General features: G+C 35.2%; 2 long non-coding RNA genes across 2 annotated transcripts in view; both read right to left on the reverse strand.

Annotated features, from left to right (window-relative positions):
- Positions 1-16,239, reverse strand: part of LOC114580112 — a 79,628-nt gene that overhangs the window by 9,851 nt on the left and 53,538 nt on the right. The window lies entirely within an intron of this gene.
- Positions 7,498-15,394, reverse strand: LOC114580113. Its single transcript, XR_003701390.1, has 2 exons — positions 8,743-15,394; positions 7,498-8,049 (listed from the first exon to the last, which is right to left on the reverse strand). It is a non-coding gene; the product is annotated as an uncharacterized LOC114580113 (long non-coding RNA).

Genomic DNA, 16,239 nt, shown 5'->3' on the forward strand with positions numbered 1-16,239 from the left:
CTGACATGACACAATTGCCCTTAGGCTTACACATGACCACTCCCATACAAAAGGGTACACAGGGAAAATAAATAAACACACATAAGCAAATAATAAAATGCATTAAAATAAAATACATCGACTCAAAAATATAAAGACTCAATCGTGGCCGTAGATCGGCGGCCACGTCGCTGGTAAACTTTCCATGATGATCTGATGTCCCCATCATTGTTGCATGGTGTTTTTCTTTGGAGGATATTTAGGCCAACTAGAGAAAACTCACACACACAACATATACGCAAGACAACTCCTGAACTTCATGATAAAAAATAAAAAAAGCTTTCGATTACTACTAAAATTAAACTTCATGCATTAAGCTTTCGATTTTAGATCTACTCAAACGAAAAATTTTAAATCTTTTTTGTAAGCTAACCTCCATAATTCAAATATTTCACCAACTTAAGCTAACCTCCATAATTCAAATCTTTCACCAAATCCCTCCCTAATCCTATCAATAATAAGAATATCATCAGCAAGAAGCATACACAAAGATACATTCCCTTGCAAATGTCTAGAAAGAACATACATGACTAAAGAAAAAAAGATATGGGCTTAATGTTGATCCTTGATGTAATCCAATTGAAATAGAAAAATACTTGATCAAACCACCTTGTGTTTAAGCACAAATTAAAACTCCTCTATGCATATCCTTAATGACTTAAATATAAGCATTACTAACTCTTTTCTTTTTTACAACTCTCCAGAGCACTTCTCTTGAAAGTTTATCATATGCTTACTCTAAATAAATAAATAGCATATGCAGCTCCCATTTACATTATCTATGCATGTCCATCAAACCTCTCAACAAATAAATATCTTCAATAGTGGAACTACCCATCATGAATTCAAGCTAATTTTGAGAAACATTAAAATCAAATTATAAACTATGCTATATTACTCTCTCCTACCATTTTTGTAGTAGCAGTAAAAAAGCCGTCCCTAACAAAGCCTTAATAAGCTTTAACCATATTTTATTAAAGTGCAGCTTCCGCAATTCCAAGGCTTGGAGAATTGCCAGCTAGTAGGAATACACACCACAACTGGGATTCCAGTCACTCACAAAGTTTTTTTTTTGGGACTTTTGTGCCAGCCAACAAATCAATGTAAGCTGCATGAGAACAAGATAGATTTGCTAAGACTTCAGAAAAGTTGCCAACAAGCTTCCACTCTGATCAGCTAGAGCCATAAAAATCTAAAATCGCAACATCTGCACAAGTTGCCCATTGAAGCTTATGTCTATGGCATTACAGCAAGGGCGAGGGAAACTGATTTGATAAACAAACTAGAATTATCACCCAAAAATCTTTTACCTTTGTGCGGCACCTTCAAAGCCAGAAAGCTTCGGGACATTCTTGATGAAAAAGAACAATGTGGCATTCTAATGAGATAGAGAGAGAGAGAGAGAGAGAGAGAGAGGTTGGAGAGAGCAAGAGAGAGAGAGAGAGAGAGAGATGATGGAACGAGGGGGTAAATTAGAGAGACAGAGAGAGAGATGCCAGCAACTCGATATTGTATGGTGAATCCATTAAGAAAGCAAAAGATCTTGAAATGTTGCGTATTTACTATATGCTGTACCATTCATTGACAGCAAAAACTAAAAAATAGATTATAGACCCATTAAATAGAAAATCCTAACAATTTTAATAACTCTCTTATCTCCACGCCATGGAAGCTTTATTATCCTAAAGAATTTGTAAGTATATCTCAGTGCCTCTCTTATTAAATAGCACCTAACCAGTTAAAAATACGAGTTTCACAACTAAGAAACAATTGAGTGCAGCAATTTAAAATGGTCCCCATCATAGAATTATTTTGATTCTTTTAAAAAATTTGAGACCAAAATGATCATTTAATAAAATTGAAGAACATTTGGCCCATCATAAAATGTCAAGGAACCATTTTGATATTTATATATTAAAAAAGTATAAGAATCCTAGAGGAAATCATCACAGCCTCTATAATGAAAATACAGCAATAATGTGATTGCAAGCGTCTTGCAAAGAAATGCCTACAGGTCCTCCTGCTGAAAAAAGAAGCAATAATGTGCGAACTATTTAACAGCACTACAAGTAGGTTGTTAGTGGATCTGCATATCATCCTTGATGCCTCACGGGCTAGAGTAGAGAAAGAATTAGCTATGGCCAAATTGTCAATTGTTAACAGTAACAGTAACAGCCTTTCCAAAACTAATTCATCTAGTAGCCAGAGAAAAGTAGCAAAACTAGCAGCAAAAATTGATAATGGATAATTTTTAATAGTCAATGCAACGGAAGTTGGAGGGGAATTTATTAGTGAAGAGGTAATTAGGGAGTTCAGCTCAACAACTGAAAGAGCTAAGCTTCAAGAGTATTGAGCAAGAATAAGAAAAAGAACAAAAGAGCAAAATGTGGGCTCCGAAAGTTCGGCCCCGGCCTCCGCCCGCTTTTGTTCGCTTTTATTCGGCGAGGGAGTTTTAACGGAATAACTTCCGGTGTAAATTTTTGGAAGGCAGATGGGTTTGTGGATAAGACACTACCCAGAGATTTTGCCCTCATTTTGCGAGGACTTTATGATCTGAGTTATGGTTTCCTGTAAGCGCAAGCCCCTATAGTTAATTACCCCTCCCGATAACGAGAGAGAACTTTCGATTAAGGCTAGTTGTCAATCAGATACGTAGAAAATACGTGTTATCTGGTATATACTAGCAGCATGGGTAATGAATTTTGGAAATTTGAAGATTTGGATGATTGGGAAATTTGGATATTCCATATTTAAAATAGAAATTTCATCATCGTGCACTTAAAGCGGATGGTGGGGGAATGGATGATAGACCCGATCAAGATCCCATGCTTCCATCGTCCCGGGCTATCGTGGTCCCTAGTCTACTTAGTCAGAGGAGATAGTCAACCCAACCTGACAGAAGGATCCTTGTCGGCAGCCATGGGTTGCTTCGTCCAAGGGGACCTTGTAGACCTGGGGTGAATGATTGTCTAAAGGAACAAATTTGAATACACCTTAGCTGACAGAGGGCTTTGTGCCATATCGATCATATCCTATTGATTCATATCTCAAGGATTTGATGCCACTAAGGAATGTATTGGCTCTGGCCATAACCGCTATCTGTGGTGTCATTTGACGGCAAAACCACTAGGTTCATAGGGACCCGGGTCATAACCGTTTATCCTGCGGTGCCATTTGATGACAAACCGCCGATCAGAGGACACGTACCACGTCCTTAATATCAGGAGAGTGTTTGAGAATGGATCCTAGTGATATTTTCGACTAGGCATTAACTTTTTGTGAGCTGAAGTAGTTTTTAACTTGTCCACCCTTACAAACTGTTGTGGATGGTGGATGGATTTTGCTTTAAGTTGTTTGATGCATTATTTGATTTTTAAAAATCTGGATTTGGGACTTTGTAGAGTTTGATTTTTTGGATTTTTGGGTGGAGCTAGTAAAACATTTTAAACTGTTTGGAATGAACCCCTCCGGTTGAGATTTACATTCAACACGGCTATCATCGGGGTATTTGTGGTCATTTCTCTTTTTTGATTGAACCCTGTTAACTCGATCAAGCTATTGATCGAGGCTCGGGTTTCTCGTAGACTTCGTGCCTTCATTAGTGAATTCATATTGTAATAAGCCTTGAAGGCCTAATATAAATACATTAAAATAAATACACCGGTTATCACAACAAGTATATTTGTTTGATGGTTTGAACCTTGTCGACTTCTATTAATCTGTACAGAAAGATCAGGTTCGAACTTGAATTCACTTATTAACCCGCGCCGCTTCCCTAGATGTGACGTGTGTACCAATAACACGCTCGTCGGGGCCCATGCGGGTGGTTGGGGGCTTTTTATAATTATAACTTGTCTACTTCTTTATACCTGCTTAGGAGGATCGGGTTCAAATTTAACAACCCGCGCAGCATCCCTAGACGTCACGTGTGTACCAATAACACACTCGCCAGGGCCAATGCGAGTGTTATGATTGCATTTACCCCTTTTAGTGTACCTATGTGTATACAAACTACGGTGTACGTGTGGGGGTACTTTGAAAATATTTAGAAACGACTTCTGTCTGCTTGTATAAATATTGCGGATCTGGTGGCGGGGAGTAGTAGCTCCTAAATAGAATTATTCGCTACTTTGTACAAGTAGACTGTCGTGCACTACTTGTTTCTTTCTGCGGGTGGATTTTAGTGCACTAACGAATCTTCTGCTTTCGTCGTAGGAGCTTGCACTTGTTGTAGTACGTCAAACTTTGCACACAGACAATATGTTGGATGTACGACTATTGTTCATCAACAAATTTGCAAGCCTCCATAATCTTATCCAACTCAATGTTCATAACTTGGTTGAATTGAGATTCACTCAATCTTGATTTGATCTGGCTTTCTCTTTCCAAAAACTCGTATAGAAATCAATAAGTGCTTTATCAATTATGCCGTCTTCCTTGTTTTTTGTTATTGGCTTGAAGAACCCACCACTTCTACCTTGGATGATTGTATCCTTACTAATGCCTTATACTTCGAAATCAGTGACCAGTATCTTGAATCAATAACTTGCCTTTTTCACTGCATTACTGATTCTGACATATGGAATGTGGAATGAATTTTTGGTATCAACTTATGATAATTAGCACCTAATATCATCAACTTTGATTTGCAAATATGTTACTATGTCTATATCACAGAATAATCCATTATAGATCTTTTGTATTCATCCGTAGATAGCATGCCATATGTATGACAAGTCTTCTTTTATAATTCGTAGGCATTTACCATTGTATTTATTTGTAAGCTAGCTCCATATCCATAGGAGACTGTTGTATGCATCTATAAGCAAGTGCAGTTCTTTGATTATTTTGGGGACACTGTTTCTTGCATATGACCTCTTGATGTCATTGAGAGTTTGTATGTCAGCTTGTGTTGGTTTTAGGAGAGTCAAATTTCGACTTGAACTTAGTATGCGATCTTCAAACATTTCTTCTTTGCACTACCACTCTCTTTCTTTACAATGCATATAGGAGATATTATCGTTTGCGTATGATTGATTACATATTGTGGCTTGCCATAAAATTGCATATGGAATTCCTGGATCAGCACAAGCTTTATGCTCATTTATATCCACTTGAATGATTAAGATTCACTTAGATCTTGATTACTTATTCATCGATCCAAGGTTTGGTTCTACATACTCCATTCAAGTTCCTTAGAGCTTATATTCATTCAAGACCAGCTCTTTGTGATCCATATCGTTCAAGTTATCTACACTGTCCAAATCAATTTCATTGTAGTTATCCTGAGTTACAATCTCGAGTCATTATTCTTTCAAGTTTAAATCAAAGTCTTCTGCAATGTCTTTGCAAGTGCCTTTTTATTTGAGCTAGGCTTAGCTCATTGCATCTTAGTTTAGGCTTGATTTTGTGTAGTTTGTTAAAGTCCAAGCTTTCTATGTCCAAAGTTTTGTTCAAGTAATATGCAAGTTTGGCTCAAGTTTGAATAAAAGTCCATTATCATTTTATATGAATCAACTCCATGTCCTTTGCAGTTTGTTCAAGTCCCCCGAGTCCTCAAGTTCAAAATTGATTTTAGTTCAATTTCATTTTACTTGGGTTCAATTATTTATTAATTCATTTAGATTTTGTTCAAAAGTCCAAGTACAAGTCCTTCATTGTTCTTTTGAGTTCAAACAGGTCAGAGTACAGTCATGTTTTCACCCGAAATTACGACAGCCTCCCGTCGTCTCCCACGTTTAGGGAAAAACTACGAGAAAATTGGGTCTTCCCACCACAGGCAATAAATGCGTGTATGTTAGGTGTCCTTGGACGAGGATATCGCGACAGTGATTTTTCTTCCGACCACGCCTATGATACATCGACACTTCTCCTCAAAGAGGCGTGCAATGTCCGACACCATATCTGACACGACGCTCATCCGACACTCCTCCGACACTTGTTAGACACGCCGAAAACGTGTCCAATTAAAAAATATTAAATACAAATTGGGCACGCGTGCGTGTCGGACACGCGTATATTAAATATTTTAAGAATTTTTTTAAATATAATTTCTTGTATTTTGCGGGATTTAAACTAAATTTCTTATTTCTTATGCACAACATCAAATTAACGTCCACACTTAATACTCAATCATCGAATATTCTCAATTTCATTTCTTTTTGGCAGTAAAGGTATTTTCATCTCATCTCTCAGTGACTGATAAACGGCATCGACGCCTGACTATCGACATCCTAATACTAATCATTTTAAGCATAAATTCTAGTTAAATGACTTATTATTTTCAAATTATTTTTAAAATTATACTTATTTAATTTTTATACACTATTTTTTAAATATAAAAACTATAATACCGTGTCCAACCCGTGTCCGCTAGCACGTGGATCAAGACAAGGAAGTATTTACATTATAACTCATTATAATTACTTTTAGTTAATTATACCTATAATTAATTATAATTAATTAGAGTAATTATTTATAACTATTATAATTAATTAAAATATTTAATTATATTTAACTTGATTAATTATAACTAATTAATATTAATTAATTTCTAACAAATTAATTAATAATAATTAATTATATATAAAAAAGTTCATTATAACTAATTAATATTAGCTTTAATTAAAAGTGATTATAATTATTTAATTAAAATTAACTAAAATTAATTATAATAACTATAACTAACCAAAATAATTATTATTTAAATTAATATTAATTAAAATCACTTAATCTTTCTCCCTCCCCTCTCTCTATAGTCGGCGGCTTTATTGGATTTGGCCGAAGCAGCGCGTGAAAGGGGAGAGTTACCTTCACAGTGCAAGCTCTCGTCTCTCCTTCCGATAAAAATGGCAGAACTTCCGATCCGAACAGGAAGGAACGATGTCGGAGGGAGGCGGAGGCGGAGTCGGAGCTACGGCAAGGTTGGTTTTCTCATCCTCTCTCTCTCTCTCTCTCTCGGTTGTATGGGGAGTCGGCAGATGCAAAAGATGTCGGATGGAGAGGGAGGAGCTCGGGAGGAACCGAAGCTTTGCGGAGTGTGGAAGTGTCGAAGTGCGAAGGCGTCCCTTTCGTTTTATAGACAAGTATAAGGCAAGGATCGAGGCCTGCGAAGGATTTTCGGGAATCGACGTAAACGGCGCCACATGTACAGTACTTTTCAGCGAGATTTCAGGCAGATATGACAGATTCAACAGTCCGAGGTATGTGACGTTTCAGCCGGATTCGTGGGATTTGGCAGAGTGACATGGAAAATGTATGTATCATTTAAGCCCCTTTTTATTTCCTTTTGGATTTACTGGTAGAGGTCAACACAAAAATAAGAAGGTTCGCATGCCAATAAATCCCTAACATAAAACAGGTAGAGATGCTTTGCTATACTTTAATTGGATGATAACTTGAGTTGTAGTTGCCGGAGAAGCTCTACGCCATCCAGACAAGTTATATAATAAAAAAGAAAGGAAAATTTCATAGCCGCCATGTGCAGTTGAGGGCTAAATTCTAAATCATCATCATTGCCCCAAAAACTTTTCACTCATAAAACAGATAAACACAGCTCACAAGCTATGTGTATTACCACTAATCTTGAAAATTACCATATGATTAGGCCTTCTTAATCGTATTTCATTGCAGAGATGAGGCTACTGGTCGCCCTCCATCTGCAAATGAAAATTATTATCCCCCATCAGGGTTAAATTTCTAAGGAAATTAATAAGAATGGGGAGCCTCACTTGGGCTACCAGTAAGATATGCTAATCTTTTTTTTTTCAAGCACGCACACACACACACATATATATATATATATATGCAGATCATCTCAAACTATCATGGTTACTGCACAGTGCTTTACGAGAGAAAAAAGAGGACAATATGACCTTCATTCAAACATAGACACAAGAGCAGCTTTCTATAAGTCCACTCACAACAAGCATATATAAGTACACAGGCCAGCCTTGATGTTCGCCATAGCAAAATGAGTATAAGAATCCTGGGTTGTCGAAGATCAGTCGCCTGTGGGGGGCAATCAACAGCACAATTATTCTAAGAGAAATCTTGAATTGAGGAAAATAAAAAACAACTAACAAGAAATTTTTTAGTTTTGACTATAATGATAAGCCATTAATTGTAAGAATATGCCTCACCATTCGGATATTCCTTCTCATCGCCCACAATGGTTCCGGATATAAAAGAATGGCATGTCGTATATAAATGGAAAAATTTTGAATCACTCCATTGCACATGTATTGAATACTTTGCTCATAGACATTTAGCACTTAAGTATCTTAATATTGTTGACGTTAAGCTATCCTGTGCTCGATGGATGTCTCGTCGAGACGATCAATCCAACTATAAGTATATATGTCATGAAGTTTTCAATTACACTTCAAGTGCTTTATTTGGGCTCATTCATACTCAAATTGAAACAGTTTTGGCATCCTCAGAATATGAATGGTACTAAAATTAAAATTATTTTTAAATGTTTCCAATTCAAATATGTAACAAGATTCCTGCCTGATCTAAGTAATTCACTATGACGAATCATATACATATAAAGAGAGGGTTTGGAGTGGAGAAATAAAGTTTAAAGTCATTGGATCTTCCCATAAATGAAGGTAAATAAAAGGTAAAAGAAGTGGTAGACTAAGCATCCAAAAGAAGAGTAAAAATAGCTGATGGCCACATCAGTTGCCACTAAAGGCTAACCTGAATAACTTGTCAAAACAATCAAAGGGCATAGAGGAAAGCATATTTGGGCATCACCAGCACTACCACTAAGACATTCCCAAAGTAAAGGAGTTACTTGCCTTCATGGGAATCCATCTTAAAATCCCCTGTTATATAAATAAAACTATCAATACAATAAAGATTTGTTGTTTATGAATAGTGCATATTAGACCATCGATACATGTTATATCATAGAGATACTCCACAAAAGCACTACACAACCCAGCAAAAATCTAAATCATTATCATCATCATAATCTTCCCCAAATTTTTTTAACTTCTAAAAAGAAATAATCACAACACTATTACCCATTATGAATATTGCAATAATCTTCATAACTGCCAATGGATATGGCCTTCGTAATTATATTTCATGGAGAAGATGAAGCCACTGAGAGTATTTCTGTCTAAGAATCATATGTATCTCTCTTCAATGAATTTATTTCCCTTTTCACAGCAACAGACATTGATTCCACCAACATGCATTAAAATTAGAATGGAGAAAGCGCCCTTGAAATTTTATGGTAGTAAGGAGAGTAAGCGTCAGTTAGGCAAACAATATTCCTTTTCCGCTAATAGCTCCAAAACAAACTCAAACAAAAGAATCATGAACCAAAAAGGAGGAAGATGATGATGAAAGAAAAAAGGCTCAGAAGATAAAAATGAATCCATGGACTATTAGAGAAGTTTCACTATGCTCGAATTCCCATTGCAATGTTAGCTGTGGTTTCCAGAGAAACTCCAGGCCATCCAGAAAGACATACCATAGGAAACATAGCAATATTCAGGCAAAATTCTAAACATCTCTATACTTCTCCATCAAACCTCTCAAATATACATACAAAATGAAAAAAAGGCTCAACAAGTTACCATGGTTACTGCAACGTACTTCATGGAAATAAAGAGATAGAGGGCAATACGACTAATAAATTCCAACAAAAAATAAATAAACCGCTTTCTGAAGGTCCTCTCACCAAAAGAATAAATAGGGAAAATCATAACATCGGTTGCCTGAGATATTTCAGACCATCCTCAATGTTCGCAATTGCATTTAACCTTATAGGTCTAAACCCACTCCTTCAAAATTAACACTAATTTTATCTACATGTTTAATTGCCACATTATCTACCATTCAATATACATGGTCATAGCACTTAAATCTTTTTTCAATAATCTCATCTAAATAGATGGCACTCCAATCATTCCTCTGATATAATTATTATTTAATTTAAATGTACTTACCCACAATCATCCTAAAAAATGCAAATAGAAAAAGGTAGACAGTTTTTTCCCTACTGAAATCGACATCGTCCCTTCTTTCCCCTTGGCACCACAATTTGATTGCAATAAGTATATCATAAACATGTATGTTTGTATGCATGTGCATAAATGTGTATATATATATGGGGGGGATGGTTTCAAATCCACATGAATTATCAATGAGCATGCATGGAGCAACAATAAAGGGATGTCCAAAGACGCCACCTACAATCAAACATAGAAAAAGCTTTCACGTTGTCTTTACTGACTCGTCATTCTCTGTTGACCTCGTTTTTATCGCGCATTTCCCCTCGTCTGTGTTTGATCGACTCAATCGAGCCACGACGAGCTAAGTTCAAATCAAATTGAAGTTAGTTAGAATTTTTATTCCAAATTGACTTGGATCGAGTCGAATTTGATACGACTAAGCTCGATCGATTTCGACCAACACATGTTGATTGTGTCGGGTCGAATTTCATTTTGATTAAATAGTGGTTTTTGAATTCAATTTCATGCGATTAAATTTATTGAACCGGCAAGATAAACTTTGGAGAATATTTATATATTTTCTTTTTTTGAGAAGTTTTTTAAGCTCGTTGGAATTATTGAGATGAATATTCTTTGAATATATGCGTTGTTCTTGAAGTAAGAAATAGATTTATGTTTCTTTAATGGGTGTTTGGTCCTTTTTTTGAATTATGATTGATTGGGAGAATTTTACATATGTTTCTATGATTGAGTGGTTTTATTATTAAAAAATTTGGCAAAAGGCTTTGAGTTATTTTGTGAGGCAAGGCTTTATACAAAATTTTTATTGACGTTTTACAACGAAAAGCTTTTGCGAAGTTTTCTTATTGGATATGTTTTAAAGGTTGGTGCTTTGGTAGATTGCTTATGAAAAAAATTTATGTATTATTTCATTTGAAAGTTTTCATAAGTAAATTTTGGAATTTGGAGCTTTATGGCAAATTTTATGTAGCAAGTTCTCTTTGATTTTTTTTTAAAATGAATGATATTTTTTAATTGAATTAGCTTTCTTTACTAGTATTTGCTTCTAAAAATGGGGGTTTTGATAGATGTATAACGAAAGCTTATTTTGAGTTTTGGTTTTGGGAACTTATTCCAATTTGTCACTTTGAGCTTTATTTAGGTAATAGCTTAGTTAATTGTTTTAAATGTATCAAGTGCTTTTGTTGTAATGTGGGGACAGTAAAGAGCATTAAAAATACCTTCTCCTCTATTTGTATCACATTGAATTGGGGAGAAAATTGTTTTAGAGGCACATTTGGCTTCAAAAAAGTGTGTCCAACAATAACAATGCCTACATTTCTTTTACTTTTGATTTTCATTGTTTTCTTTCTATTGCATTTAGTCGTCTCTTGCTTTGTTTTTAATTTTTATATCGCTCAATTATTTATTCTTTAAGTTTTAATTCTTGCAAAGTGAGAAAAACCAAAAAAACCAATGGCTCAACCGGAATACGAAAATGTACGTTCTTGTTTTTATTACATCTTCATTTCTTTGTATTATCATTTGTTTATTATATAAAATGTGAATACAAAGAAATGAAGATGCAATAAAAACAAGAACGTACCTTTTTGTATACCGATTGAGTCATTTATCTTTTGGGTTTTCCTCACTTTGCAAGCATTAAAACTTAAAGCATAAATAAAGTAGCGGCAGAAAAACTAAAAACAAAGTAAGAGACGACTAAATGCAAAAGAAAGAAAAGAATGAAAATCAAAAATAAAAGAAATGTAGGCATTGTTATTGTTGGGCACACTTTTTTGAAGCCAAATGTGCCTCTAAAATAATTTTTTCTCCAATTCAATGTGATACAAATAGGGAGGTTTTTACTGCTGTTTATTATCCCCACATTCCAACGAAAGCACTTGGTACATTTAACACGACTAACTAAACTATTATCTAAATAAAGCTCAAAGTGACAAATGGGAACAAATTCCAAAAAAAAAAACTCAAAATAAACTTTCATTCTACATCTATCCAAAACTCCACTTTTAATAACAAATACTAGTAAAAGAAAGCCAATTCAATTAAGAAAGATCATTTGTTTCAAAAAGACATAAAAAAGAACTTGCTACACAAAACTCGTCATAAAGCTCCAAATTCTAAAATTTACTCATGAAAATCTCCAAATGAAATAATACATAAAAGTTTTCCATAAAAATTCTACCAAACCACGTTTCGACACAAAGAAAACAATCAATTGCTCATTTTTTTTGCGTGGGGTAAACAACCTTTAAAACCTCTCCAACAAGAAAACTTCGCAATAGCTTTTCGTTATAAAACGTTAATAAAATTTTTGCATAAAACCTCTAACACAAAATAACTCAAAGACTTTTGCAAAAATTTTCAATAATAAAACCACTCAATCATAGAAACTTATGTAAAATTCTACCAACCAATCATAACTCAAAAAGGGCCAAACAAGCATTTGATGTGTTACTATAAAAGAAATATAAATCTAATTCTAACTTCAAGAACAACGCATATATTTAAAAAATATTCACCTCAATAATTCCAACGAGCTCAAAAATCTTCTCAAAAGTAGAAAGCATATAATTATTCTCCAAAGTTTATCTTGCAAAAATAGTTTGAAGTATAAAACAAGTGAAAATATGCATCTAACTCTTTTCTAAATCAGTTTGGGGCACAAGACTAATGAAAACTTGCATCTAACATGTCTACAAATCAATTCGGAGTATAAAACAATTGAAAATCTGCACTTGGTTTGTCTCCAAAACAATTTGTAGGTTAAAACAGTGAAAAAATCTAATCTTACTTCCCAAAATAATTTAGAGGCTAAAACAGTGAAAATTCTACACTTACTTTATTTTCAAAATAATTTGGAAGTTAAAACGGTGAAAATTCCGCACTTGGTTCATTTCCAAAGCAATTTGGAAGCTAAAACAGTGAAAATTCTGCACTTGTTTTATTTCCAAAACAATTTGGAAGCTAAAACAGTGAAAAATTTGCACTTGGTTCATTTTCAAAATAATTTGAAAGCTAAAATAATGAAAATTCTACACTTGGTGAAGAATAACAAGACTTTTATCACAAAGATAAACTATGATTAAATGATGCAAATGTGTAAGCCATCTCGACCAATCACTATTTATAGGACAAATGCAACTCAAGGAGCATACGATGAAACTCTCACGTTTATGCTTTTTTACATCAAACTCTAATACGAAAAAAGCCATCATATTACCTTTTGGAAAGTATTTCATCAAGTAGATAGCATGCGCCATGTGAATTGAAATATGCAAGGTTGCATATAATCGAGAGAAGTTGAAATTTTCTTATCCACATTTAAGAGAAAATGAGATACCTCTCTCTTTTTTTTTTCTGTTATACATAAAAAAATGAGCTAAACATATCAACCTCATTTTGAATCCCTCCGAAGTCAAGATCTTAAAGTGAGTAAGCAAATACACATTGACGATACAAGACAAGATACATGACAATCTCATGATAGATGTTTAACTCTCACAACATGTATATATTAAAAAAAAATAAGAGCATAAACCCTTTTCATATAAAGACATTTTGAGATTAAAAGCCCCCAAATGCTCTTACTAACAAACTAGTCTTTTGTCGTTCATAAAAGGCTACAACGAAGCAACCAAAGAAGAAATTTCATAATAACATTTCTTAAGAAACATTTCATCAAATAACTGGTGTGCATCCGTGCGACAAACAAAGCTAAACAAGTAATCAATGGTGAATGTCATGCTTCTACCCTTTCACCTAATCGTGCAAATAAAGAAGCTTCATAGATGCATTTAATTAAAGAAAAACAACAACACCATCTCGTCATTGAATTCAACATATCTTCTAGTGGGTTTCATATATAAAAAAAAATTCAAGCACAAGCATGTTCTTAAAAAAAAAAAAAAACATATCCAACAACAAACCCCATTCTTCGCTATTTCTTTCGTATGACAATGCAAAATCATTTGAAAATAACAACATTTATGCTAAGAGAAGATGATTCATATGCTCCTTAGAAAAATAAAATTATGTCTCCAAACAAACAAGGGAGGACATTACCAGAAACATATCACAACATATCATGCTTGCTTGAATAATTTCAACATGTGAAGACTTCTCTTGATGAATCTTTTTAGAGCAGATAAATATATTGCAATAAATCAATCCATAAGTTCTTAATTTTTTTTTTTTTAAAGGAAGCAAATGAAACTAAGGGTGAAGAAGAAAGTTGTGAACAAACAAGAAGAAGAAGAAGATGAAAATGAGAAGAAAACAACAAGAGGAAGAAGAAGAGGAAATGGAAGGTATGGAAGAAGAAGAAGAAGAAGAATGAGAAGAAACTGAAGAAGCTACCTGCAGCCTTGGAGGAGATCACTTGGCCAAGACAGGGGAGACAAAGCTCGGGTCGTTTGTCCGGAATGGCGTCGGACAAGACGACGAGCTCGGTCCGGGCACGCGAAATCGAGAGCGGGGGAGGCGTCAGGTGCTCCTTGTATTCTCGAAGCCGAGAGAGGACAAAGGGGGGCCGGATTCGCCTGGGCTGTGCGAAACCGAGTGGGAGAGCTGGGGATTCACCTGGGCTGCTTCCGAACGAGAGCGCGAGATAGAGAGGGAGTCGGTGAGAATGAGAGCCGAAGGTTTCCTCCAAGCCTTCTAAACGTCTCTCGACGTTCTGCTTTGCTCGAAACAACAAAATAGCCCTACGACCTTTTTCTCCTTCCTAAAGTCGTTCGAATCGACTGCTTGTTCGAGGGCTCACGCCCACGACAGAATTCGAATTTCGGGGAAATTCGAACCGTTGAAATTGTCGCCTGATCTAGTAAATGGATTCAAATTATTTAGAAAGTTAAATGGATCTTAGTAGGATTAGATTGAGTTGAATCAAGCCAAATTTGGCTAAGACCAAGTTAGACTTGAGTCCTAATTTGACTCGATTCGAGTCAGTTTGAGTTCAAGCCAGTTCAATAAATTTAATCGCAAGAAATTGAATTCAAAAATCACTATTTAATCAAAATGAAATTTGACACGACGCAATCGACATGTGTTGGTCGAAATCAATCAAGCTTAGTCGAATCAAAATCGACTCGATCCAAGTCAATTTGGAATAAAAATTCTAATTAACTTCAATTTGACTCGAACTTAGCTTGTCGTGGCTCGATTGAGTCGATCAAACACAGTCGAGGGGAAATGTGCGATAAAAACGAGGTTAACAAACGGACCCCAATATATGCGGAGAATAATAAGTGAACTGTATATGTTGGCGTTAACCTCCCTAACTCTAGGAAGATACAAAAGTAGGGGAAAGAGGTCTCATGCTTAGTTAGTTGAGAGAGTCAAATGAAGAACTAGAACCACAATGAAAGAGTCAAAGAAAGCAAATCACCCATTTGCCCAACTACAATGGCAAAATAGGGGAAAGAGGTCTCATGCTCACATGAACAGAATTGGAACAAGATCACAAAGAATCCAAAGGAAATTCAATGATCATCTAGAGTATACATCTACGATGACGTGAAGAGAAGGGAAATCAACAATAACTCGAAAATCATATGAAATAATAAAGAAACAGCAGAAATCATAAGCAATAAGGAAGAGTAATCAAAGATAAGAAAATTATTTGTCTGTCTGACCAAATCGAAACAGCAGAACAAAAGAAGAAAGAGGGATCCCACATTCAGTTGACCAGATCGAAACAGTGAATGGAGAAAACTCAGTACTCACCTGACCAGATTGAAACAATGAATAAAAGTAAGAAAAGAATCAACTGTCTGTCTGACCAGATCGAAACAACATAATAGAAAGAAAAAGAAAGATCTCACATTCACCTGACCAGATCGAAACAATGAATGGAGAAAAACTCAGTGCTCAAATAACCAGATCGAAACAGTGAACAAGAGGAGAAAAGAAAATAAACAATTGTCTTTCTGACCAGATCGAAACAGCATAAAAGAAAAAGAAAGAAAGATCTCACATTCACGTGACCAGATCGAAACAGTGAATGGAGAAAACTCAGTGCTCACCTGACCAGATCGAAACAGTGAACAATAGTAAAGAAAGAAAAGAACCAACTGCCTGCCTGACCAGATCGAAAGAGCATAACAGAAGGAGAAAAAAGGTCCTACATTCACTTGACCAGATCGAAACAGTGAATAGAGAAAACTCAGTGCTCACCTAACCAGATCACAACAGTGAACAAGAGGAT

Source organism: Dendrobium catenatum, unplaced genomic scaffold (assembly GCF_001605985.2).
Source record: "Dendrobium catenatum unplaced genomic scaffold, ASM160598v2 fragScaff_scaffold_763, whole genome shotgun sequence".
Lineage (NCBI taxonomy): Eukaryota > Viridiplantae > Streptophyta > Magnoliopsida > Asparagales > Orchidaceae > Dendrobium > Dendrobium catenatum.